At 44.8% G+C, this 26,472-nt stretch overlaps 1 non-coding gene across 1 annotated transcript; it reads right to left on the reverse strand.

Annotated features, from left to right (window-relative positions):
- Positions 1-5,699: 5,699 nt before the first annotated feature.
- LOC115032178 (U6 spliceosomal RNA) lies at positions 5,700-5,803 on the reverse strand. Its single transcript, XR_003837839.1, has one exon. It is a non-coding gene; the product is annotated as a U6 spliceosomal RNA (small nuclear RNA).
- Between the last annotated feature and the right edge of the window lie 20,669 nt (positions 5,804-26,472).

Consider the following 26,472-nt stretch of genomic DNA (forward strand, 5'->3'; position numbering starts at 1 on the left):
TTTATAAATGTCCCTCGATAGCCGGGCAGATGCCTTTAATTACAGCACTTGGGGGACAGAGGCAAGTGGATTTATATGTCCCTAGATTGTTCGGAGAAATAGTCCCAAACTGTCAAGCTTACACCCTAAATAAATCCTTTAAGTGTATTCTTAACTAGGTACCAGCTATAACGGGTTTGTTTGTTTAACTTTCAAAAGTCTCTGTGTAGCCCAGGCTGCCCTCAAAGGCAGGAATCTTCCAGCCACAGCCTTTCTAGTGCTGGGATTATAAAGTAACCTGATTGGAGGTCAGAAATGCACTTCTAGCTGAGTTCTGCTCAGAAGTGAAGACTGAGGCCTCGATTTAATCTTTGCAATAGAAAAAAGCAAACCTGGCTCACTCTTTTTTTCTCCCTTTTTCTTTCATTTCCTTTCTCTATTAGATTTTGACCTTGAACTGATTCTCCTTTTCCTACCTATAAAGGGCTAGAAATATTGACAGATAAGTTTTTAGACAAATAAGACAAAACACTCTAGCAAAACCAAGCAAGCCTCTCTTTTCCAGCCAGCCTTATTACAGTGAGACCCTGTCATTTTTCTTTAAGATTTTATTTATTTATTTTATATATATGACAAGTATACTATAGCTGTCTTCAGACACACCAGAAGAGGACATGCAATCCTGTTACAAAGGTTGTAGGCCACACCATGTGGTTTCTGGGATTTGAACTCAGGACCTTTGGAAGAGAAGTAAATGTTCTTAACCACTGAGCCATCTCTCCAGCCCCAACACCCATGTTAAAGGAAACTCTGTTATTTTAATTTTTTGTTTTGTTTTGTTTTTTTGAGACAGGGTGTCTCTGTGTAGCCCTGGCTGTCCTGGAACTTACTTTGCAGACCAAGCTGGCCTCTGGACTCAGAAAGCCACCTGTCTCTGCCTCCCGAGTGCTGGGATTAAAAGCTTGCACCACCACGCCGGGCTTAAATTTTTCTTTTCTCAAAATACAAACAACAACAAAAAAATTCTTTTCAAGTTGGGCCTTTGGGAGGCAACATTTGGAATGTAAATAATTTGGGGGGGGGGGAGACAGGGTTTCTCTGTATAGCTCTGGCTGTCCTGGAACTCGCTTTGTAGACCAAGCTGTCCTGGAACTCAGAAATCCTCCTGCCTCTAATAAATTTAATTTTTTTTTTTTAAGATTTATTTATTGATTATATGTAAGTACACTGTAGCTGTCTTCAGACACTCCAGAAGAGGGCGCCAGATCTCGTTACGGATGGTTGTGAGCCACCATGTGGTTGCTGGGATTTGAACTCTGGACCTTCGGAAGAGCAGTCGGGTGCTCTTACCCACTGAGCCATCTCTCTAGCCCATAAATTTAATTTTTAAAAAAGGAAAAAAAAAAAAGGTAGAGTTGGGCCTTTGAAATTGAACAGATTATAAGTACGTTTGGCCACACCTACAGATCTGAGTTTGATCCTTGAAATCCACACATCAGGGTGTCGAGAACTCACTCCCACGATTTTTCAAAAGTGGCATGAGCACGAATTTAAGAGAACAGGAGAATACAAAAATTCACAGGAAGACAAAGCTTAACACAAGGACTCAAAAAGGACGAAGCAGTACTGGTACTAAAGGCAATGTCTCCAGAGATAATGGCATGCAAGGCAGTTACTACTCCATTTACAATAGCTTCTCAGGAGCTGGGATTTTTCTGATGTTTTCTAGTCCAATGAAGGAAACAAACAACATATTTTTATTTCTCTGTTCACACCACCTCAGCAGTGAATAGTCAGTTCTGTGTCCAGGTTTGTGGAGTTTTCCTCAACTCATCAAGCAATTTGCCACTGGCAACTGTGTAGCATATGAGTCTTGTCTGCCAGGGACTGTTCCATGACCCCTTTAAGAAACTCAGGTCTTGGGCAGGGCCTGGTGGTGCACGCCTTTAATCCCAGCACTCAGGAGGCAGAGGCAGGCGGATTTCTGAGTTCGAGGCCAGCCTGGTCTACAGAGTGAGTTCCAGGACAGCCAGGGCTACACAGAGAAACCCTGTCTCGAAAAACCAAAAAAAAAAAAAAAAAAAAAAAAGAGTGCCAACTCTTTCTAAAGTCCTGAGTTCAAATCCCAGCAACCACATGGGAGCTCACAACCATATGTAATGAAATCTGATGCCCTCTTTTGGTGTGTCTGAAGACAGCTACAGTGTACATACATATAATAAATAAATAAATATTAAAAGAAAAGAAAGAAACTCAGGTCTTTAGGCAGGCGAAATGGCTCAGTGGTTAAGAGCACTGACTGTTATTCCCCAGGTCCTGAGTTCAAATCCCAACAACCACATGGTGGCTCACAACCACCCGTAATGAGATCTGATGCAGTCTTCTGGCGTGTCTGAAGACAACTACAGTGTACTTACCTAACAAATAAAAAAATAAAAAAATAAAAAAATGAAAAAATTAAGAAAAAGAAAAGGCCGGGATGGTGGTGCATGCCTTTAAAAAAAAAAAAAAAAAAAAGCCAGGCATGGTGGCACAGGCCTTTAATTCCAGCACTTGGGCAGCAGAGGCAGGTAGATTTCTGAGTTCCAGGACAGCCTGGTATACAGGACAGCCAGACCTATACAGAGAAACCCTGTAACAAAAACAAAACAAAACAAAAACTCCAGAGAAGCTCAGATTACAGAACTAAGTGATATTTTCCTGCCATGTGTAATTACTGTTCTTTGTTTGTTTTGTTTTTCGAGACAGGGTTTCTCTGTGTAGCTCTGGCTGTCCTGGAACTCACTCTGCAGACCAGGCTGGCCTCGAACTCAAAAATCCGCCTGCCTCTGCCTCCCAAGGAGGCTGGGATAAAAGGTGTGTGCCACCAGGCCCAGCAGTGTATTACTGTTCTTACAAGGCTTTAATACCGTACCTAGCCATCACCATGGGTGTAGTAGGAATCAAACTCAGATCTTACTTTTCAAGGCACATATGCCATGTTCACTCTCAAAATTTATTACAGACCTTATTTGTCTGCCTTATTTGGTATATGAGTTCTATCCCTAGCCCAATTCATAAGATTTTTTTTTGGGGGGGGGTGTTGTTTGGGGCTTCGTTTTGTTTTGTTTCAAGACAGAGTTTTTCTGTGTAGCCCTGGCTGTCCTGGAACTCAGTCTGCAGACCAGGCTGGCCTTGAACTCAGAAATCCACCTGCCTCTGCCTCCCAAGTGCTGGGATTAAAGGTGTGTGCCGGGCTGGCGAGATGGCTCAGTGGTTAAGAGTGCCAACTGCTCTTCTGAAGGTCCCGAGTTCAAATCCCAGCAACCACATGGTGGCTCACAACCATCTGTAACGAAATCTGATGCCCTCTTCTGGAGTGTCTGAAGACAGCTACAGTGTACTTATATATAATAAATAAATAAATCTAAAAAAAAAAAAAATTTAAAAAAAAAAAAAAAAGGTGTGTGCCACCACTGCCGGGCTGTTTGGGGCTTTTGTATTTTTATTTTATTTTTTGAGAAGAGTCTCCCTTTGTAGTGGTAGCTGGCCTGAATTCCCTATACACACCAGGTTGGTCTTGCTTACATTGATCCTGTGAGCTCTGCTACAATTTGATACTATTAAGTAACTATTAAGTTATTGTTTCATTGTTACATTTTATCCGGTCTTTCTGGTTTCTCTTTTGCTGTATAGCTGGCAACTTAAGCAAGTAACCTGCCACTAAGCCACTTCCCCAATCATAAATCATCTTGTTTGGGGGGAAAAATGTTCAACACTGCTTCATGTGTTTGGAGACTTGAAGTGTGCCTGGGTGGAGGTCAGAAGAGAACTTGGGGGTGCCAGCTCTCCAACTCCACTGCTTGGGTTTCAGGGATGGATGGTCATCAGACTTGGCCACAAGTCTGGCTGTTCCATCTCAATAGCCCTGGGTAGTTGACGCTATTATTTTGGGGGGGGGGGGGGGAAGTTCGAGACAAGGTTTCTCTATGTAGCCTTGGCTGTCCTGGAACTCACTCTTTGGATCAGGCTGGCTTTGAACTCAGAAATCTGGCTGCCTCTACTTCCCAAGTGCTGGGATTAGAGGCGGATGCCACCATGCCTGGCGATTTTATTCTTTGTTTATATATTTTATGAGTATAGGATTGCAGTCTTCAGACACACAAGAAGAAGGCATCAGTTCCCATTACAGATGGTCATGAGTCACCAATGGTTACCGAGACAGGACCTCTGGAAGAGCAGTCAGTGCTCTTAACTGCTGAGCCATCCTCCAGCGCTGATTTTGATTTTGTATCCTAGGCTTTTCTGAAACTTACAATCTAGTGCTGATGATTTTGAACCTGCAGAAACCTTATAGACATAACCTCCTATTCCTGAGATTACAGACGAGAGCCTCCACATCTTCCCAAGGCAGAATTTGAGACCAGTGCAATGGCTCACTGGGCAAAAGTACATAGACCTTTACATTACATTAATTATGGGTTTTTTTGTTTTTTGTTTTTTGTTTTTTTGTTTTTTTTTTTTTCTTTTTGGAGACCGGTTTCTCTGTGTAGCCTTGGCTGTCCTGGAACTCACTCTGTAGACCAGGTTGACCTGGAACTCAGAAATCCGCCTGCCTCTGCCTCCCAAGTTGCTGGGATTAAAGGCGTGGGCCACCACTGCCCATCTATTAATTATGTATTAAGTGGAGAGTGTTGGGTGCCACAATGTATATACATTTGGAAGTCAAAAGACAAGTGGGGCTTGAACCACCTTCATAGCTTCAGATCAAACACACACTCCCTCTTTTGTGTGTGGGGGTGTGGGGGTGTGGGTCCGAGACAAAGTTTCTTTATCAAGCCTTGGTTGTCCTGAAACTCAGAAACCAGCCTGCCTCTGAATCCTGGGATTAAAAGTAAGTGTGTCACCTCCAGATTCACACACACACACACACACACACACACACACACACACACTTGAAATACAAAATACCATTGCCATAAGCTAGTTTGTTATACCTGCTTTTGAAAGGCAAAAATAGGAGTTCCCACCCACTCACCACCCATCCCAAGTTTAATAATTTGCTAGGAAGGTTCACATGCTTTACTCACAGTTGGCAGACTGAAGACACTCAGCCAGAACAGATGCAGAGCATGATGATGCAAGAGGCTTCCATGACCTCTCAAGACCTACATCCTTCCCTCAGCCTCAGCAACTCAGAAAAGATCTGCCTGCCCTATGTTTTTTGAGGGATCCCAACGAAACCCCCCCCCCACCCTTTCCAGGAAGTTGGTAGAAAGGTGTGAAGGTTCAATCCAGTAAATCTGTCTGTCCTTTTGCAGACAACCCCTCCCCAGAGGCTACAGATGTTCCACCCTGAAGCTCTTTAACATAAACTCCCCAGTGATTAACAGGATTGTTCAGAATAACTAAAGATACTCAGGAAACTCCTGCCGCTACAGGATCCGAAAGACATTTTCTTATTCAGGTTCTAAACTGATTCCAAGAGAATGTAACTGGGTCTGCTACTCCATTCCTAGTGTGTTTGTGTGGCATGCCTTAAACCCTGAGTTCTATTCCTGCATACATAGCAAGTTTGTAGCCAAACATAACCTAGCCTGGGTTATCTGTTTGTTTAAAAAAAAAAAAAAACCTTGGTGGGTGGAATTTGGGGAGCTGACAGAAGGATAGTGTTAAGGCTCAGCAAATTCATAGCATTGTACCTCAGTTTCCCTGCAGGTGACTATGAGGGTGGAAAAGGGCAAAATGTGGAACACTTGATGAATTTTGGGGTCATCCTTGCATAGGGCCCATGCTAATTTTCTCTGTATTGTTTCAAAGATAACAGGCCACCTAGTCTTCAGTGTACATATGAATATACTGGATATAGTGCCTTTATTCCAGGCACTAGGGAGGCAGAAAAAGGAGCATCTTGGTCGGCCAAGAAAATTGCAAGCCAGCCAAGGCTACAAAGTAAGAGAAAGGGGGAAACAGAGGGACAGAAGACTAGGACAAGTATAAACATGTCTCTCAGAGTGTGCCTGGCATCCAGAAGACCTTCAGAAGTTTTTGACTCAGCTCGCCACACATGAAAAGTTAATAAGAAACCGGGCAGTCTGTTCCTAAGCTGGGTGTTGGTGGCACACGCCTTTCATCCCAGCACTTGGGAGGCAGAGGCAGGCGAATTTCTGAGTTTGAGGCTAGCCTGGTCTACAGAGTGAGTTCCAGGACAACCAGGGCTACACAGAGAAACCCTGTCTCAGGAAAAAAAAAGAGAGAGACAGACAGACAGTCAGAGAGAGAGAGGGGGGGGGAACTTAATTAAAGATACAGTGGCTCACATCTGGAATCTCAGTGGTTAGAGGCTAGCAGAGCTCTGCGGTAAATGTGAACTCAGTCCTGTGTGGAAAGCAAGCCCTTGTCTCACAATTCAATAAGGGTTAGTTAGTAAGATGACTCCAGGGGTCTAATTGATTGTGATTAAGCCTGATGCCCAGAGTTCGATTCCCAGAACCTACCCATGGTGGATGTAAAGAACCTACTTTACTCCGAGCCCCAGTTTATCCCCCACATCAGCAGTGTGATGAGTTTTGGTTTGTTTTGGTTTGGTTTGTTTTCGACAGGGTCTCACCATGTAGTCCTGGCTGTGCTGGAGTTTGCTGGTCTTAGGAGTGCATGCAGTATTTGACAAGATGGAAGCAGACGGGAGCAGGAGTTCAAGACCATCCCTAACTTTAGAGGGAGTTTGAGGCTAATCAGGGAGACATGCACAGAGGTTTCAAAATAACAGCAATATCAACAACACACAAGGGTACATTCACTGAAGAATAGGAAGGAGAAGGCAACTTCGATGTGAACTGCAGAGGAAAGGAGCTGGAGAGATGGCTCAATGGCTAGAGCAGCATTCCTGGCACAGGAGACGCTCCCAGCATTCACATGGTGATTCACTAACATCCTTAACTCCAGAAAAGGCAATCAAACCGCAGGGTGGGATTCTTCCTTGTTTTTTCCCCTTCTCATCTTTTTTTTTTTTTTTTTTTCTGGTTATTCCAGACAGGGTTTCTCTGTGTAGCCCTGGCTGTCCTGGAACTCACTTTGTAGACCAGGCTAGCCTCAAACTCAGAAATCCTCCTGCCTCTGCCTCCAGAGTGCTGAGATTAAAGGCGTGCACCACCATGCCTGATTTCTTTTTAATTTCTATGTACTTATTTATATGTGTGGATGTGTTGCCTGCATGTATGAATATGTACTGGATGTGTGTCTGTTGCCCACAGAGGCCAAAGGAGAGCCTTCAGCCCCGTTGCCTGTATCTGGAGTTCCAGATGCTTGTGAGCCATCACTGTATCTCCAGCCCATTGCTTGAACTTTGGAGAGACAGCTCAGCAGTAAAGAGCACTGGTTGCTCTTCCAGAGGATCTAGGGTTCAATTCCCAGCATCCATGTGGCAGCTCACAACTGCCTGTAACTCCAGTTCCAGAGGATCTGACACCCTCACACAGACAAACATACAGGCAACATTAATGAAGAAAATTAAAAATAAATACATTATATAAAAAGATTAATCTGTGTGTGTATACATATATATATACACACATATATATATACACATACATAAACACACACATACAGAGAGGGGGAGAAGAGAGTTATGCATGCATATATGTATGTGCATCATGTGTGTGCCTGGTGCCCACGGAAGTCAGAAATGGGCATCATATCCTGTGGAACTATAGCTATGTATGGGTTTTGAGCCGCCTCGTGGGTGCCGGAATCTGAAACCAGATCCTCTGACCATGGCTCCTAACCACGGAGCCAGGAGCCAAGCCACTTCTCCAGAACATTATCCTTGTTTAGTTTGAACAAGGTCTTAGGTAACCCAAGGAGTCCTTGAACTCACTAAGTAGCCCAAAATGATTTTGACCTCCTGTACTTCCGGTCGTCGGTATCCGACTCCAAAACAAGGAATGACTGGTCTGCACCTGCACACCCAGGGTTTCCTGTTTCTCAATGCCATTTACATCTTTATCAACTGGCCACCTCCAATAGGGCTAGCATCCAGAGGCATCTCCCGTAAGCTTCAGCTAGGCTGGGTGTGGTGGTGTGTCTATCCATCCAGTACTCAGGAAATTGAGGAAGGGCAGAAGGATCCCAAGTTTGAGGCCCACCTCAGCAACAGACTTGCAAGAGACTAGCCACAGTGAGAGCCTGTGTCAAACTAAAACTGAACAGTAACAATAAAACCCAAAACATAAAGAAAGAGGAAGTTAGGAAGAAAAAATGGTGGGTATTGTTGGGGAAAATAGAGAAATTAGGAAGGACAAATTGGGGGAAGTAAATTTAATATAAACAAATTATATGCATGTATGAATATCACACTTAGTACAATAAAACATGGGGTCAGTGAGAAGGCTCAGTGAGTAAGGGGCCTGCAGCCAAGCCTGAAGACCTGATTAGATCTGCCGGTTCCACACAGAATGGAAGGAAGGCCGGAACAGACTGCCTACAAGTGTCCTGTGACCTCTGACCTATACATGCTTAGGTGCACAAACTCAGACACACTCAAGAAGACTGGTACAAGCTAAATAAAATACAAATAACATTCTAATTAGTTAATATCATAGGGATGCTTTCTTTCATCTTAGACATCAGCATTAAGTAAACATAATTAACAATTGTATAGCTGCTATCTGTGTGTATGGTACAAGGTATTTTTGAGTGCAACCTACCCCTCCACCCCCACCCTGCCTTAGGATAAATGCCAGTGTCCCCTGCACATCAGGATAGCCATTTTCTACATCTCTCAGCTCTGAGTCACCTTACATATAATACTAGGGATGTGGATCAAGTGGCTAAGTGCTTGTGTAGCATGCGAATTTACCAGGTTCCATCCCCTGTACCACACAAGACCAAATGAGGTGTTGTTTCAGTTTTGTGATCCCAACACTCAGGAAGCAAATAGGACGACCAGGAGTTTAAGGCCAGCCAGCCATAGCAAATTAAAGGTTAGCCTGGTCTACATGAGACTCTATATAAAGTTAATTAAGTAGGTAGCCCCGTAGCCTGCTAAACTGTTGCAGACACACCTACAATGAGGACTGGAAGCTCAAGGTCACCCTTGGCTCCAAGGGGAGCTTTCAGGTCAGCCAGAGCCATGACAGACCTTCTCAAGGACAAAGGCCCCACCTTACCAAGGCTGTCAATCACACCCATTCAAATATACATACTTAATTTTTAAAAGCCCTCTGGACCTGGGGTGGTGTACTTGCCTTTAATTCCAACAGTTGGGAGGCAGAGACCCTTGGATCTCTGAGTTCAAGGCCAGCCTGGTCTACTGTTAGTGTTCTAGTCGGTGGCTTGAGCCTGGGAGAGTGGAGCCTAAGACTGAGGTGTAAAGTCTCACGCAGGGCATTATACAATTTATATTCTGAGGATTATTCTGAGGGCTAGGCAAGGTCATATGAGTTCAGGTTATGTAAAGTCACAAGGACAACTGTGCACAAAAACATTGAATAATAACCCATAAGATGAGGAATAATTACAGTAAACCCACTCCTATTTACCAGGCCAGGGAGGGGCAGAAAAATCACATTCCAGGGACAACCTGGGTTAAGGAGGAACAGGATACAAGACTATTAACTTTGTTCTCAGAAATCTCCCTCTAGCTCTGGATGCCCTGGAACTCATTCTGTAGAGCAGGCTGGCATCGAACTCAGAAATCCAACCTGAACTATGCAACCAGAGATTAAAGGCGGATGCCATCACTGCCCTACAGGAATACACATTTTCTGTGCTCCATACAAATACAAAGTGATTCAAATTCCAAGAAAAAAAATTAAGTGCAGTCCCCAGTACAGAAGGATGTCTATTACCATCCCAAGGTCCAGACATAAACAGAGTCATGAGTAAAGACCAAAGGTGCTGCACAGCCAGGCTCAGAGACACTCAAGGCAGATGCACGGGTCAAAGAAGCTGGCAGCACAGAAGCTGGGGGAGGGGATTCTCTTTTGATTCATAGTCCTTTAATTTGTCTTTAGGTGAGCAGCCTAGACTTCCAAAGATAATTTAGTCAGAGTATATTTTTTACCCTTCAGGGGGAGAGTTGTTTCCTCTCAGGTGACCTTCACAGTCACCACACCCTCTGCTGGCTATTGTCCTCGATCTGCAGAGCTGGTAGAGGAGCTGGGGAGGGGAGGAATCCACATCTAGTGGATTCACCTGCCAAGGACAGACACATAGACATAAGTCCCTTAGGCAATCAAGTTTCCAAGTTTCAAATTGCTTAAACCACAAAGGCCTGTTTTCTAAAAGAAGTTTAAAGTTGTTTTTTTCTTTTTTCTTTTTTTAATTTTTTGAGACAGGGTTTCTCTGTGTAGTCATGGCTGTCCTGGAACTCACTCTGTAGACCAAGCTGGCCTCGAACTGAGAAATCTGCCTGCCTCTGCCTTCCAAGTGCTGGGATTAAAGGCGTGGACCACCTCAAATGGCTAAAGTTGTTTCTTAGAAAAACCTTTCCTGGGGCTGGCTAGATGGCTCAGCGGATAAGAGCACTGACTTTTTTTCCAAAGGTGCTGAGTTCAAGTCCCAGCAACCACATGGTGACTTACAACCATCCATAATGAGATCTGACACCCTCTTCTGGTATGTCTGAAGACAGCAACAGTGTACTTACATATAATAAATAAATAAATCTTAAAAAGAAAAAAAAAAGAACCACTACACATACACACACACACACACACACACACACAAAACTTTCCTGGGCAATGGGGGCGCATGCCTTTAATCCCAGCACTTGGAAGGCAGAGGCAGACCAATTTCTGAGTTCAAGGCCCTACAGAGTGAATTTCAGGACAGCCAGGGCTACAGAAAGAAAGAAAGAAAGAAAGAAAGAAAGAAAGAAAGAAAGAAAGAAAGAAAGAAAGAAAGAAAGAAAGAAAGAAAAAAGACCTTTTTAAGGGACATGGAGAGGTGACTCAGCAGTCAAGAACATCTGGTCTTCTTCAAGAGGACCGGGTGGGTTCAAATACCAGTGCCCACAGGGCAGGTCTTACCTATCTAGAACTCCAGATCCAGGGCTTCCGACACCTTTTTCAGAAACACAGACAGTCAAAGCAACAATGAGCAAAAAATAAGAATAAATTATATTTTCTTTTTCAAGACAGGGTTTCTCTGTTCATCCCTGGCGGTCCTGGAATTCACTCTGTAGACCATCACTGGAGAGGCCCATTGGTCTTGCAAACTTTATATGCCTCAGTACAGGGGAACGCCAAGGCCAAGAAGTGGGAGTGAGTAGGTGGGGGAGTGGGTGTGGGAGGGTGTGGGGGACTTTTGGGATAGCATTGGAAATGTAAATGAAATAAATACCTAATTTAAAAAAAAAAAAAAAGAACACGAGAAAGAGAAACATTGGGGGTCTGGAACACATTCTAAAACTTAAGAGCAGCCGGGCGAGGTGGCGCTCGCCTTTAATCCCAGCACTCGGGAGGCAGAGGCAGGCGGATTTCTGAGTTCAAGGCCAGCCTGGTCTACAAAGTAAGTTCCAGGACAGCCAGGGCTACACAGAGAAACCCTGTCTTGAAAAACCAAAAAAAAAAAAAAAAAAAAAAAGAGGGCCGGGCGTGGTGGCGCACGCCTTTAATCCCAGCACTTGGGAGGCAGAGGCAGGCGGATTTCTGAGTTCGAGGCCAGCCTGGTCTACAGAGTGAGTTCCAGGACAGCCAGGACTACACAGAGAAACCCTGTCTCGAAAAACCAAAAAAAAAAAAAAAGAAAAAAAAAAAAAAAAGAAAGAAAGAAAAGAAAAGAAAGAAAAAAAGAAAAGAAAAAGAAAAAAGACATCTCCTTCCCATCATTAACTCTGTAAGGTTTACAAATAAGGAGTCTATTTCATCCACCCTTTCAAGATGTATTGGGCAATATTCTGTGTGTGTGTGTGTGTGTGTGTGTGTGTCTTTCTCTGTTTCTGTCTCTCTCTCTCTCACTTGATTAATAGCTCCATTTTTTTTTTCTTTATTTAAGTGTCCACATCAGCTGAAATCCATCTCTGAACAGCATAGGTTTCTAAAGCAGCTAGCTGACTTTGCTGTGGGTCTCCACATTCTGTATAACTTTAGGAAGAAAGAAAAACAAAAACAAACTGTTTTGCTGGGCTGTGGTGCTTCATGCCTTTGATCTCAGCACAAGGGAAGTAGAGTTCTGCAGATCTCTGTGAGTCTGAAGCCATTCTAGAGTACAGAGCTAATTCCAGGACTGCCAGGATTACAAAGAGAAATGGGGGGGGGGGGAACAAAAACAAAACAACAGCAAACTCCAACTGTCCAGGACCTGGTGACACACACACACACACACACACACACCTTTAATCCCAGGCCTGAGGAGACAGAGGTAGGAGGATCTGAGTTTGAGCCCAACCTGGTTTAAGGAGCAAGTCCCAAGAACTCTGTGCTGGGATCAAAGGCACTCGCCACCACTGCCTCATGCTTCTCCTTTCTTTAAAAGATGCAGGAGCTGGACATGAGGCCAATCCTCCCCTGGCTTCTGCAGGTTAGGTTCGCTTACCCCCTCCTGTGGGATCCTCACTCCTCATCTTGGAACCAGCTTCAGGTCACCCATTTGTGTGGACACGTGAACCACTCCTGTTTACTACACCAGAGAGAGGCGTGAGAGCACATTCTAAGAAAAACCTGGGTTAGGGAGGAGCAGAGGTCACAAACATCTTGTCTCCTTTACTTGGAGTTTGCTCACAAGCGCTCAGAAATCTCATAGAGCTTCAGTCACAGACCATGTTCCGGCAGTCTAGATGGAGTTCCAGGACAGCTAGGGACTTAATAGAGAGATGTGTCTCAAAAAGGAGGAAATGGGGCAAGGGTCTGTGAGGATTGTGCCCCAGTTGAGAGCACTGGTTGCCAAGTTGGAGAGATAGCTCAGTGGTTAAGAGCAATTGAGTGTTCTGCCAAAGCTCCTTAGCAACCACTGGTAGCTCCCAGCCATGATGACAGAGCACTCAGATACATAAAATTCATGAATGAATCCCAGCACTTGGGAGGCAGAGGCAGGCGGATTTCTGAGTTCGAGGCCAGCCTGGTCTACAGAGTGAGTTCCAGGACAACCATGACTACACAGAGAAACCCTGTCTTGAAAAACAAAAACAAAAAACCAATCAACCAACCAACCAAACAAAGAGTGTTAGATTCTCTAGAACTGTTGTTATATCTAGTTGTGAGCTGCTGTTTGGGTGTTGGGAGCCAAACCAGGTCCTCTAAAAGAACAGGCAGTGCTCTTAATTGCTGAGCCAATGTGGTCCTCTCCCCCCACCCCCCAGCATCCCCCAGGGGCTCATGGCCACTGACCACTAGGACAAACAACAGAGTAGAAGGTAGGGATTCAGATCCAGTGAGGACAATGGAAATGACAAACTTGTGGGATCAGCTTCCTAGAAGCAGGTGGACCTTATTCAGGGTGACTCAAGGCCTATATAGTTTTGGGGACAGGGATAGGGATCTCCAGGGTAGTTATGTGTCCTTGGCTGGAGTTTTGGGTAGGAGGAATGCCTCATTTGCATGGAGAGGCATTTCAGGAATTCCAGGGGCTGGCTGGACAGGTTCTCCTTGGGAGGAAGGAAGTGGTATAATCTCACCAAGGCTCTAGGACATCTTGCAGGTAAAGGACCTAAGGGGGTGGGGGTCAGGCTCCCCAGATCAGGCAGAGAATGGCAAGTCTTTCTAAGGAAAAGTGAGTTCCAGGACAGCCAGGACTACACGGAGAAACCCTGTCTTGAAAAACCAAAAAAACAAAAAACAAACAAACAAACAAAACCAAAAAGCTGGGCTGGTGAGATGGCTCAATGGGTAAGAGCACCCGACTGCTCTTCCAAAGTTCCAGAGTTCAAATCCCAGCAACCATATGGTGGCTCACAACCATCCGTAACGAGATCTGGCGCCCTCTTCTGGAGTGTCTGAAGACAGCTACAGTGTACTTACATATAATAAATAAATAAATCTTTAAAAAACAAAAAAACAAAAAAAAAAAAAACAAAAAAGCTAAGCTTAGCTCTTATTTCTCTCTTGCCCTTTTGGGCTATTCCCTTCTCCCTCCCGTCCCTATTCCCTTCCCCCTCTCTCCACGTGTTCATGGCCCGCCTCTACTTCTCTACTCTACCTCTCTCTGCCTTTTTCTGCCACTGCTACCCTCTTGACTCCCCTCCCCTTGCCCTAAATAAACTCTATTCTATACTATAAAAAAAAAAAAAAAGCTAAGCTTAGACCCTTAACTTACAATTAGTGATGGCTTTGACTACTCTATATTTAATATCTACAAGAGCTCCAAACATACTTCATCTCCCTCCATTGGTACTCACCAAGGGCATTTCCTCTATTCCTGGTACGATGGACGGTATGATATCTTGGATGGGATTTAGAAGGGACCAGACTCTCTCTTTACAACCAGAAGGGGTTTTGGGTTTTTTTTGTTTTGTTTTTTTTTGTTTTGTTTTGTTTTTCGAGACAGGGTTTTTCTGTAGAGCCCTGGCTGTCCTGGAACTCACTCTGTAGACCAGGCTGGCCTCAAACTCAGAAATCCACCTGCCTCTGCCTCCCAAGTGCTAGAATTAAAGTCATGGGCCACCACCGCCCGGCTTTTTTTCAACTTTTTTTTTTTTTTTTTTTGGTTCCAGAAGGGGTTTTGCTTGTGTCTTTTCACAGAATCAGCCCAGGCTTCTTTGGGTCTTGTCTAGAGATATGCAACAAAACCTCACCTATCAAGAAGATCAAAGGGTGGAAATGGCCCCACCATCACTATCCACAGAGCAAGAACTCTGAGAAGGATACTTATGACACAGGGGCAGCCACCCAGACCACGCGCCTTCCTCGGGCTTTCCTTTCTTCTATTCTAATGGCTGTCTTTGTTATTCTTCATTTTAACTTGGCGACCACCCAGCCTCTTCCTAACCCTCCCAATACCCTTCATTGGACAGTCTTTGCTAGGGAGCCCTATAACAGACACAACACAATCCTGGGAACCCAGGACTGTCCACTTGAAGAATGTCAGACCTCTCGAATTCTATTCTCACCATCCCTAGCCCTTTCCTCCACTTTCCTTACCACACCAGAGATCTGCCTCCAGGAGGCCTCCATAGAGGAAGGCTGTAGATATTGGAGACGCCAGATCCAGATCTGATCTACCAGTCTCAGCGGTCCCATGATCACCAAACTTAACACTCGTTTTCAGCTATCCATTGGTGATCTCTGAGACTAATGATGGCAAGTAATGGCAAATGGGGGTTGTGGGTAAGCTCTACCCCAATGACTATGCCAAATACCCAGTAGCCAACCTACGAGTCTCACCAGCTCATACCTGCCTCCAAGTCGGTCTTTACCATGTTAACATTCTTCTTTTTTAATAGTATTTTTTTTAAAGATTTATTTATTTATTATATGTAAGTACATTGTAGCTGTCTTCAGACACTCTAGAAGAGGGAGTCAGATCTCGTTATGGATGGTTGTGAGCCACCATGTGGTTGCTGGGATTTGAACTCCAGACCTTCGGAAGAACAGTTGGATGCTCTTACCCACTGAGCCATCTCACCAGCCCCATGTTAACATTCTTTAACAGGACTATCAAACTCAAAAGGAAGCTCAAGCCACCATCTCCTAGCTGCAGTACATACAATACACAGCCCATCTCCTTCCCCTAAGTGCCCATCCTAACATCTCAATGCTTTTTTTGTGCTTTCAAATCTGGGCTACTATTGGCCCACTTCCATTCACATCTCTCTCCATGAACCCAGCCGGCCCTGACCCACACAAAAGTTACAAAAACATTCCCTTTTTTTTGTTTGTTTGTTTGTTTTGTTTTGTTTTTTAGAGACAGGGTTTCTCTGTGTAGCCTTGGCTGTCCTGGAACTCACTTTGTAGACCAGGCTGGCCTCGAACTCAGAAATCCGCCTGCCTCTGCCTCCTGAGTGCTGGGATTAAAGGCGGGCGCCACCACTGCCCGGCTTCTCTTTTTAATCTATGCTTCTGCTTTTGCCTCTTAGGACCCTCTTCAAGGTCCCAACCAACACGTTCCTGTAACATCATTGTTACCAAGCCTCCCTCAACTTCCCTCAAACATGTTCTTTTCTGGTGTAATTGCATTGCCAGTTCCTGCTTTCAAACCCCCACCACACACACACATTCCAAGGTTTCTGTACCTCTGTAAGGATTGGTCCCCACGTCTATGTCTATGATCCTGAAGAACTGGCTTTACAGCTGGGAGGGGACTGAAAGAAAAGGGCAGTCTTCACTCCTCTGCTCATCCAATTGGGTCTCACTGCCTTGCTGGGCACCATGGGAGTCACTGGAGCAGGCCCTCATCCAAACACATCATCTGGGATAAGCTTGACCAGGCCATGGCTTCTACTATGGACAGTCTCAGGTCCCTTCTATGACAGATCACCTCCCTAATGTGTGTGTGGGGGGAGGGGAAGGTTGTTCTACAAATCCACAGGGTTCTGGACTTACTGACAACTAAACAGGGAAGCACTAAGTTTTTCTGGGGAGGTATGTTGTTTGTCTGTCAATCACTCTGGGCTGGCGGAACAAGACCTAAAAATGCTCAGACATCTCCAAGCTTGCTCTGCCCCAGGGACCCTCACAACTTGGTACTCCAACCCTCTGATGGTTTGTCTTCTTTCCCTTGTTGGCCCTGTACTAGCCATTGGGGCCCCTCTCCTCCTGCAACCCTGCCTTATCTGATTCCTAAAATGACAAAAAAGTAGCGTAACTTTAATTTTTTTTCAAATCTTATTTTTAGTGATGGTTCTTAAAATTGATTTAACCTTCCTTGTAACCCACCACCCACCGGAGGTAGTGGAAAAGAAAGGATAGAGGGAAGCTGGGCGTGGTGGCTCATGCCTTTAATCCCAGCATTCAGGAGGCAGAGGCAGGCGGATTTCTGAGTTCCAGGCTAGCCTGGTCTACAAAGTAAGTTCCAGGACAGCCAGGGCTATACAGAGAGACCCTGTCTCGAAAAACCAAAAAAAAAAAAAAAAAAAAAAAGAAAGAAAGAAAAAAAAAAAAAAGAAAGGATAGAGGGGAAGTGGACCTGTTTAGAAAGGTTCTTTGGAACAACTCCCGTTTGTGTTGTCTAGAAATCAGCAGTTTGGCCGGGCGTGGTGGCGCACGCCTTTAATCCCAGCACTCGGGAGGCTGAGGCAGGCGGATTTCTGAGTTCGAGGCCAGCCTGGTCTACAAAGTGAGTTCCAGGACAGCCAGGGCTATACAGAGAAACCCTGTCTCAAAAAAAAAAAAAAAAAAAAAAAAAAACAAATAAAGTGTAACCGCTACTGCTAATAGGCAGGCTTCATTTATAAAGTTAAATTAAAAAAAAAAAAAAAAAAAACAAATCAGCAGTTTGGTTCACAGTTAGTAGGCAGCGGCCCGTCTATCCACTCTCACACACCTCTAGAAGACACTAGCAGCCCCTTTCGGTAGAGTCGGGATAGCAAACACGAATCAGCAATGGTGGCACTACCTAACAGAGACAGCCAGGCCTCAGCCCTGACTGGAGGGACCAACAGGAACAACAGAGTTCTCAGCTGTGCCTCTTTCAGAGACAAGAAGCAAAGACAGGCGACCCGCAAATGTACAGCTAGCTATACCAGGAAGCCAAGCTCTGTCTCCATCACTCCACAGAGTCCTCCAAACATCACGAGTCCTCTACATGCCTTGCCTCGACACGTGCATCCAATCAGCCCGAGTCCTCAGAAGTGGCAACAAACTGCCGCTGCACACCACCAGAAGTTTTTTGGTGTGTTTCTCTCTGTGGCTTCCTGACAATGCACAACTATGCAATGTAAGGCAGACCAATACACATGTGTCCTTAGCAAAGAATCCTTCATCACGTGTCCTTTCACGTGCTTGCTTTAGCAGGACATCCTCTCTCCTGTGTCTGCTTCAGCGAAACGTCCCTTCACCAGTCGGCCTGAGCCTTTCACACCTGCGTCCACTTTAACTGAACGACCCTTCACGTGTTTGTCCAAGCAAAACACCATCCAACACACTTCCCAAAGAACCCTTAAAGAGTTATCAGAGCTGGGCGTGGTGGCGCACGCCTTTAATCCCAGCACTCGGGAGGCAGAGGCAGGCGGATTTCTGAGTTCGAGGCCAGCCTGGTCTACAAAGTGAGTGCCAGGACAGCCAGGGCTACACAGAGAAACCCTGTCTCGAAAAACCAAAAAAAAAAAAAAAAAAAAAAAGAGTTATCAGACTTCACTCCTTGTTTGACCTTACAAGGCGATTGCCCCACCCCCACCCACCCTACAGTCCCTAAGTATGCAGATAAAACATCTTGCAAAGCCCCCAAGAGTGCACAGCCACATAAACCCGAACATAGGTGCTCTGCAAGAGCACCAAGCGCTCTGAGATCCAGAGCCGTCTCTCTAGTCCCTTAGGTTCATTCCTAAACATCACAGAGCAAGACAACAGATGAACATAAAATCCCAGTGAAATCACCGCCCCACTCAGGGGTCCTGTTACTCTGTAGACCAGAAGCTAAAGCAACATGAGCAGGAAAGGGTTTATTTCTTCTTTGTTTGTTTGTTTGCTGTGGTTTTGTTTTGTTGGCTTATCTTGTCTTATAGCTTGTAGATCACAGAAGTCAGGGGAGCAACCTGGAGGCAGGAGCTGATGCAGAGACCATGGAGGGGTGCTGCTTACTGCCTTGCTCTTCATGACTTTCTTAGCTTGCTTTCTCTTCTCTTCTCTTCTCTCTCTTTTTTAGATTTATTTATTTATTATATGTAAGTACACTGTAGCTGTCTTCAAACACACCAGAAGAGGGTGTCAGGTCTCATTACTGGATGGTTGTGAGCCACCATGTGGTTGCTGGGATTTGAACTCTGGACCTTTGGAAGAACAGTAAGTGCTACTAACTGCTAAGCCATCTCTCCAGCCCTCTTTCTTTCTTACTTTCGTTCTTTCTTTCTTTCTTTCTTTCTTTCTTTCTTTCTTTCTTTCTTTCTTATTTATTTAAGTCAATTTACATCTCAATCAATGCCTGCACTCCAGGTTTTCCCCTTCCATCTCCTTCATCTTCCATCCCCTTCCCCATCCTCTTGCCCTGCCCCTTGTCTGAGAGGGTGAGGGACCCCCCTGAGTATTCCCCCACCCTGGCATATCAAGTGTCTGTGGGGCTAGGCGCATCCTCTACCACTGAGGCCAGTCAAAGCTACATATGTGCTGTAGGCCTAGGTCCAGCTCTTTGATTGGTGGCTCAGTCTCTGAGAACCCCAAGTGTCCAGGTTAGTTTACTCTGTTGGTCTTCTTGTGGAGTTCCTATCCTTTCCCCAACTCTTCTATAAGCATCCCAGACCTCTGTCCAGTGTTCAGCTGTGGGTCTGTGCATCCATCTGACTCAACTGCTGGGTGGAGCCTCTCAGAGGACAGCCACACTGGACTCCTCTTTGCAAGTATAACAGAGTACTATTAATAGTGTCAGGGACTGATGCTTGCCTGTGCAATAGGTTTCTAGTTGGGTCAGAGGTTTTGTGGGTGTGTTGGTGTCTCGATTGCTCCACTGGGGTTGTGGCTTGGCTTCAGGAGGCAGCCTCTTCAGGTTCCATATTCTCACTGCTGTGAGTCTCAGCTAAGGTCTACCACCATTGATTCTTGGGAACCTTCCCCATCCCAGGTATGTGGCACATCCTGGAGATGCCCCCGAATCTCCCACCCTGCCAGTTGCAAATTTCCATTCATTCTTACAGACATCTGACCATCTCTTCTGTCTCTTCTCACTCCTGATCCTGAAATGTCCCCCACTCCCTTCCAGACCCCACTCCCATCCAGCTCCCTCCCTCCATCTGCCTCCTATGACTATTTTATTCCCCCTTCTAAGTGAGATCCAAGCATCCTTGCCTGGGTGTTACTTCTTGTTTGGCTTTTTCAGGTTTGTGGAGTATAGCGTGGGTACCCTGTACTTTTGGGGTAACATGCACTTATCAGTGAGTACCAAGCATGTTCTTTGGGTCTGGGTTACTTCACTCAGGATGATATTCTCCATTCCATCCATTTGCCTGGAAAATTTATGATGTCTTTGTTTTTAATAGCTGAATAGTATTTCATTGTATAAATGTACCACCACATTTTCTTAATCCATTCTTTAGTTGAGGGACATCTAGGTTGTTTCCAGTTTCTGGCTATTACAAATAAAGCTGCTATGAGCATAGTGGAGCATGTGTCCATGTGGTATGGTGACGCATCTTTGGGGTATATGCCCAGGAGTGGTATAGCTGGGTCTTGAGGTAGAACTAGTCCCAGTTTTCTGAGAAACCATCAAATTTATTTCCAGAGTGTACAAGTTTGCACTCCCACCAGAAATGGAGGTATGTTTCCCTTGCTCCACACCCTTACTAGCATTGGCTGGAGAAGATGGCTCAACCATTAAAGGCTAGACTCACAACCAAAAATATAGCCTAACTTCTTTTTCTTTTTTTCTTTTCTTTCTTTCTTTCTCTTATTTTTTTTAAATATGTATTTATTATATATAAGTACACTGTAGCTGTTTAAGTACACTGTAGCTGACACTGCAGAAGAGGGAGTCAGATCTCATTACAGATGGTTGTGAGCCACCATGTGGTTGCTGGGATTTGAACTCTGGACCTTCGGAAGAACAGTCGGGTGCTCTTACCCACTGAGCCATCTCACCAGCCCCCTCTTTCTCTTATTTTATTTATTTATTTATTTATTTATTTTTTGAGACAGGGTTTCTCTGTATAGCCCTGGCTGTCCTGGAACTCACGCTGTAGACCAGGCTGGCCTCGAACTCAGAAATCTGCCTGCCTCTCCCTCCCAAGTGCTGGGATTAAAGGCATGCGACACCACGCCCGGCTATAGCCTACTTTCTTATATAGGTCAGGACCACTTATTTGGGGATGGCACCACCCATAGTGGGCTGGGTCCCCCCTGTCAATCACTCATCACAGATATGCTTCATTGGCTTGGAGGCCACTTTGGCTTAGACATCAACTCAACTGAGGTTCTCTCTTCTTAGATGACTCTAACTTGTATCAAGTTGAGAGAAAACTAGCTAGCATAAAGCCAAAAGCCTGGGCATGGTGCCCCATAACTCAAATCCTAGCATTTGGGAGGTCTAGGCAGGTGACCAATCCTTGTCTATCAAGTGAGGCTTGTTTCAAAACAAAAACAAACAAAAAGGAAGACAAAAACCTAGTCATTGTCATGTTTGTGGTCTATATTTATTGAAATATTGTTCAATATGGCCGGATAGTGGTGGCGCATGCCTTTAATCCCAGCACTTGGGAGGCAGAAGCAGGTGGATTTCTGAGTTCAAGGCCAGCCTGGTCTACAGAGTGAGTTCCAGGACAGCCATGGCTACACAGAGAAACCCTATCTGGGAAAACCAGAAAAAAAAAATTGTTCAATATGGTCTGTAAGTATTCAAGGATTCTTTTGTTCTCCAGGCATAGTTTGTTCAGTATTTGTGTGTCTCCAAACTCCTGTGCATTGAGTCAGCTTCTTTCCTCTGTTTATTTAGATAAATATTCACCCAAATATTTATTTTTACTTTACATAAAAATTTTTCACTGGGCAGTGGTGGCACACACCTCTAATCCCAGCACTTGGGAGGCAGAGGCAGGCAAATTTCTGAGTTTGAGGCCAGCCTGGTCTACAGAGTGAATTCCAAGATAGCCAGGGCTACACAGAGAAACCCTGTTCGAAAAACCAAAAAAAAAAAACAAAAATTTTCAGGCAGGCATGTGGTTTTTATTTTAGCTGGAGCTATAGCTCAGTTGATAAAGTGCTTGCCTGGCCTGTGTGAAGGCATGGACTCCATTTCCAGCATTGCATAAAATGGGATATGACTACACATTCCAGCAGCTGGGAGACAGTGAGTTGGCCTCTTTGAGTATGAGGTTACACTGGTCCTCATAGATTGCTCCAGGCATGCCAGGACTACATAGCAAGGCCCTGTCTCAAAAATAAAATACAAAAAAAAAAAAAAAAGAAAGAAAAAAGAGGCCGGGCATGGTGGCACATGCCTTTAATCCCAGCACTTGGGAGGTAGAGGCAGGCGGATTTCTGAGTTCCAGGACAGCCAGGGCTACAGAGAAACCCTGTCTCGAAAAACCAAAGGAAAAGAAAAAAGAAAAAAAGATACAGGGCTGGAGAGATGGCTCAGTAGTACTTACATATATAATAAATAAGTGTTATATGTAAGTGCCTAGTGTATTATATGTACTTACATATAATAAATAAGTGTTATATGTAAGTACCTAGTGTATTATATGTACTTACATATAATAAATAAATACATCTTTAAAAAAAATAATACAGGGGGCTGGAGAGATGGCTCCGTGGTTAAGAGCACAGACCGCTCTTCCAGAGGTCGTGAGTTCAAATCCCAGCAACCACATGGTGGCTCACAGCCATCTGTAATGGGATCTGATGTCCTCTTCTGGTGTCTGTGTACTGCATATGTGTTTGATGCCCAAGGAAGTCAGAAGAATGAGTCACATTTACTGGAACTATAGTTACAGATGCTTATAAACCATCATGTGGGTGCTGAGCACTAAGCTCCAATTCTCTGCAAGAACAGTAATTGCTCTTAACTGCTGAGCCATGCCTTCAGCACCCCCACCCTTTTTAAAGATTTATTTATTTTATATATTTGAGTACACGGTCAATGTCTTCAGATACACCAGAAGAGGGCATCAGATCCCATTCTAGATGATTGTGAGCCACCATGTGGTTGCTACGAATTGAACTCAGGACCTTTGGAAGAATAGTCAGTGCTCTTCACTGCTAAGCCGTCTCTCCAGCCCGACTTGAGCCCCTTTAAATTTTTTTTTTTTTTTTTTTTTTGCTGGTCAGTAGTAGTGCATGTTATCTTTAATCCTAACACTTGGGAGGCAGAGGCAGGTGGATCTCTGAGTTCCAGGCCAGCCTAACCTACAAAGAGATTTCCAGGACAGTTGGAACTATATAGAGAAACCTTGTCTCAAACAATAGCAACAACAATCCAAAACCAAAATCCAAAAGCAGCCACACAAATGAAATTTTTTCTTTTTTTTTTTTTTTTTTAAGTTTTTCGAGACAGGGTTTCTCTGTGTAGCCCTGGCTGTCCTGGCACTCACTTTGTAGACCAGGCTGGCCTCGAACTCAGAAATCCGCCTGCCTCTGCCTCCCCGAGTGCTGGGATTAAAGGCGTGCGCCACCACGCCCGGCTTTTTTTTTTTGTTTGTTTGTTTGTTTGTTTTTTTCGAGACAGGGTTTCTCTGTATAGTCCTGGCTGTCCTGGAACTCATTTTGTAGACCAGGCTGGCCTCGAACTCAGAAATCCGCCTGCCTCTGCCTCCCAAGTGCTGGGATTAAAGGCGTGCGCCACCATGCCCGGCTATGAAATTTGTTCCTTATTTCCTGTAAGCAGGATCTTCAATGTTCTTCAAGTTAGCCTCAGTCCCCAAACTTGCCAAACTCTTCTCCCTCTTCCCTTGGCTCTCTCAGTGCTGAGTTTACAGGCTTGTAAGTCTAACCCTTGCTATTCATTCTTTCTTTTTGTCCTGCTGTGTCCTAGAAGAAGATAACCTTGTAACTCTGGATCCCACCAGGTGTGTGTAACACACACCTTTTATTCTGGCATTTGAGAGGTGGATCTCTCTGAGTTGAAGGCCAGCCTGGTCTAAAGCATGAGTTTCAGTCTAACCTAGGCTACACACTGAGACCCTGTATCAAACACACACACACACACACACACACACACGTAACTCCCCCTCCTCTGCCTCAGCATTTGAAGATGGTGTGCCATGTCAGTTTTCTTTATGAATAATTTGTTTTTCTGTCCCACAAATCACCATCCCCCAACATACCCTTTATTTTATTTATTTTACTTTTTAAGGGAGGGTCTCACTAGATAGCTCTATCTGGCCTGGAACTTGCTAGGGAGACCAGGGTCCACCTCACATTGATCCATCTGCCAGATCCCAGAGTGCTGGGATTAAAAGCAAGGGACCCTACTCCAGGCACTATCAGCCCTTTGCTGTGATCATTGAAAGTCTTCCTAAGCAATTTGCCCTAGTGCAAGCTCTGTCCCTGTCTGCTTCCCTTACCATCCTATCCATTACTCTCTGATACTAACTTTTCCAAATATAGCTGTCACCAACTTCTCATTATCCACAATGTTAAGTTTCAACTCCACAGCCAGGACTAAGACTGTTTGTGACATGACCTTGACCTTTGTCTTTAACAGAATTGGGTATTGTAGCTGGAGATATAGTTCAGTTGCTTCCCAGCACTCGTGAACGCCTGGATTTCACTCCGAGTGATGCATAAAACAGGATGTGGCAGCTAATGCCTGTAACCACAGCATTTGGGAGATAGAGACAAAGAGGTTTTTTTTTTTTGTTTGATTTTTGTTTTTTAAACAAGAAAAAAAGCCGGGTGTGGTGGTGCACGCCTTTAATCCCAGCACTTGGGAGGCAGAGGCAGGCAGATTTCTGAGTTCAAGAGCAGCCTGGTCCAAAGAGTGAGTTCCAGGACAGCCAGGGCTTCACAGAGAAACCCTGTCTTGAAAACCAAAAGAAGGAAAGAAAAAGAAAGAAAGAGTGTGTTCTCTCTGGAGAGATGGTTCAGTGGTTAAGAGCACTATATGCTTTTCCAGAGGTCCTGAGTTCAATTCCCAGTAACCACATGGTGGCTCACAACAAATCTATGATGTAATCTGGTGCCCTCTTTTGGCATGCAGGTATAGATGCAGATAGAGCATTCATACACAATAAATAAATCTTTAAAAAAATTAAAAGTTTACATTATTGTAGGGCACCTTGCAGCAAGTTTATGGCTAACCTGGGCTCCATGAGAATCTGTATCAGAAGAAAAGGAAATTGGTCAGTGAACTGCTATACCATACTGGGGAGTCACAGGTAAGGGAACCAGAAACTTAAGCAAACCAGACTGGATTATCTTTTCTTTATTGAAATAGTTATGGTTCCAGCACGTAGGAGGCAGAGGCAGGCCTGGTCTACAGGGTGAGTTCTAAGACAGCTAGGGCTACACAGAGAAACTCTGTCTCAGAATATTTATTTATTTATTTATTTATTTCTTTATTTATTTATTTATTTTGCTTAAGATGGGTCTCCTTCTCATGTAGCCCAGGAGTACACAGCACCACATCCAGTTACTTTGGTGCTGAATGTCCTATTAGAGCGTGTTGCAGTCTATGTAACGTAGTTACATCCTCAAGCCCTTAATCTTATTCTTCTAACAGGTTTCACTCCGTAGCTCAGGGTGGCTTTGACAGAATCAGGTACGGCAGGTTGGCTTCACACTCTTGGCATTTTTCTTGTCCCAGCCTTTCCAATGTTGTCTTTACAAGCATGAGCCACGATGCCAAGCTATTTTACATCTTTAGGATCAGCAAGTCGGCACAGTGGGGCAAGGGTACTTTCTAGTACATCTAAAGGCCTGAGTTCCAGCCACAGGAGACACATGGAGTGAGGAGAAAAACACCTGACTCCAGAAGCTGTTCTGTGACCTCTACACTTGTGTTCCCCCAACCACAACATGAATGAATTAGTGCCTTAGCTGTTGTGTCAAAAACAGACAGTAGAGAGCAAGAGAAAGCAGGGAGATGACTGGTCTATGGTCTTTCTAGTGTATGGACAGAACCCAATGTTCCTAATAGTGGTAGGGTGAAAGCTGACTGAATGGTATACTTAGGAGAGAAGATGGGAAGTTTAAATGCCTGTAACCTAGATGTCAGATACAAATGCCTAGCATTTGATAAGCTCTGAGGTCAATGGATCCCTAGTTTTTTTTTTTTTCTCTCCTCCGAACCCCATCTCACACACAGAGAGAAAGACAGAGGGGGTGGGGGAGACACAGATAAACCAGGAGTGGTGGTGAAATCTTCCTGCACTCTTAGCACATGCAGGATTGAGGCAGAAGTATCTCAGGCTAGAGACCAGGCTGGGCAATATTTAGTATTTAGTCCTAGGACACAGATGTGAGGGTGATGGGGCTGCACCATCTGTCACTCCACTCATCACCAAGTTGACCTGCTTGTCTTTTTTTTTTTTTTTTTTTCCCCCAGACAGGGTTTCTCTGTGCAGCCCTGGCTGTCCTGGAACTCACTTTGTAGACCATGCTGGCCTGGAACTCACTTTGTAGACCATGCTGGCCTTGAACTCAGAAATTCGCCTGCCTCTGCCTCCCAAGTGCTAGGACTAAAGGCGTGCACCACCACGCCCGGCGACCTGTTTGTCTATGTGAGTGTCTCCTCCCCTCTTCCCACTCCATGTACATGGCTTCCAGAACTACATGCCTGTTTGGTCAAAGAAGATGACCTTCCCCTAAGAGAGAAGGACACCGTCTTTGATAAAGGTTGAGGGAATAGCTATGTCACCCTGCTAGAACCTCCAAACAAGCCAAGCCTCCATAGCGGGTCCCGAGAAAGGCAGGGAGAGAGGAAGAAAAAGAAAAGAAGGAGAAATAAAAGAGAAAGAGTTTGTGAAGACAGCAGGTTGTGTGAGATCAGAGTGGG

This window comes from Mus caroli, unplaced genomic scaffold (genome assembly GCF_978045245.1).
Source record: "Mus caroli unplaced genomic scaffold, Mus_caroli_1 scaffold_9, whole genome shotgun sequence".
NCBI lineage: Eukaryota > Metazoa > Chordata > Mammalia > Rodentia > Muridae > Mus > Mus caroli.